Source organism: Apteryx mantelli, unplaced genomic scaffold, assembly GCF_036417845.1.
Source record: "Apteryx mantelli isolate bAptMan1 unplaced genomic scaffold, bAptMan1.hap1 HAP1_SCAFFOLD_59, whole genome shotgun sequence".
Lineage (NCBI taxonomy): Eukaryota > Metazoa > Chordata > Aves > Apterygiformes > Apterygidae > Apteryx > Apteryx mantelli.
In genome coordinates this window covers 118,696-120,416 of record NW_027118789.1, presented here as the reverse complement: position 1 = coordinate 120,416, position 1,721 = coordinate 118,696, and positions in this window count along the sequence as shown.

Genomic DNA, 1,721 nt, shown 5'->3' with positions numbered 1-1,721 from the left:
TGTGCACTAGAGTGTGTTTGTGCAAGTGCATGATGGGGTGTGCATGTGTGTGTGCGTGTGCACTGGGGTGTCTGTGCATGCCTGCATGTGTATATGTGCACTGGGGGGGGGAACATGTGTGTTTCTTATGTGCCTGTGTCCGCTGGGATGTGCAAGTTCGTGTGTGTGTGCGCACTGGCATGTGTGTTTGCTGCATGTGTGTGCTGGGCTGTGTATGTGCTTGTTCATAGTGGGTGCCCTTCATGTGTGTGTGCATGTGTGTGCTAGGGTGCACATGTGCTTGTACATGTGTGCATTGCAGCGTATGCTTTCATGTGCATGTGTGTGTCACCGAAATCGGGAGAAAATGCTACACCAATGTAGCATTAAGAAGCAGACATTCTCTTTATTACAGCGCCGGGTGCATGGGGGATAGCTCCACCCTACGTGCACCCCGTGTGCCTCATCATCTAAAGTTTCTATTGCTCTATCATATACATATGCATTAAATTTCCAGGAATTATTATACATATTCATTCTATTTCCTAGAACTAATTATTACATTTACATAATCCTTATGCACGTGGTCTGACTCTCTGGGGGTCTCTGGTGGTCCCTAGTGGTGGCAGAAGAGGTGTCACTCAGCATCTTGCCATGAACTTTGCTCTACTTTTCCATCCATGGTCTCAACTTGGCCTGCTTGCTTGTCTGCGAAAAGCTGTCTTGGTCCTAATTTTGGCTCCAACCGGCTTCTGCTGGTTTACCTGTACTTTCTCAGGATGTATCAGTCCCAGCTGCACCTGTGTCCTTGGGTATGTTTGTCTGAGGCTCCTGTTGAGACTCCTTCTTGTCCGAGCTGGTAACAGCTCCCCCATTCCCCCCCCTTCCCTTTGAGACTCTTTCTTGTCTGGGCCTTTTGGTAACATGTGCTGGGGTGCACATGTGCGCAGGGGTGGGCACGTGCATATGTATGTGGGTGTGTGCACTGGGGTGTACGTATGTGCATGCATGTGTGCACTGGGGGTGTGTGGGATGCAAGCAGGCATGTCTATATGTGCACAGGGGTGTGCATGTGTGCACTGGCATGCATGTGTGCACGGAGGGGGCCGTGCACATGCCTGTGCGTGCTGGAGTGTGCGTGTGCGCACATAAGCATGTGCATGGGGGTGGGTGCATGCGTGAGCAGGCACATGGACGTGTGTGCGCTGGGGTGCGGGACTACATGCGAACTGGTGTTTGTGCAGGTGCATTGGTGTGTGTGTGGTGGTGGTGGGGGGCCTGGGCACATGCGTGGGGGGCGGTGCACGGACACACGCGTTGCGCGTGGGGCCGCCAGGGCAGCGTGCGGGTCTCGGCGCGCTCCCTGGGTGCACCGGGGGCCCCTGCCTCCCTGTGGAACCTTCATAGCGTGACAGTGTAACAGCTCCTTCTGACATCACCGCAGTTCTGCTCCCGGCTTCCACGCCGGGGTGCACCGCAGGGCGCAGCGGCACCTCGAGGTGCCGGCTGCCGAGCGCTGCCCAGAGTCCCCGGGCTTCCCAGCACAGGCTGGGAGCCCGAAACGCCCGCCGGCACCCGCGATGCACCCCGGGGCCGGCCCCCGCAGCTGTCCCAGCCCTCCTGCCACCAGGTACCGGCGCCTGACGCCCCGCTGCTGCCCGCAGCCGCTTGGTGTTTTACCGGGCTCTGTTCTCCCCTTTCAGACCCCACGGGGTGGAAACCTGCCCCCTGGGGCACCGCCA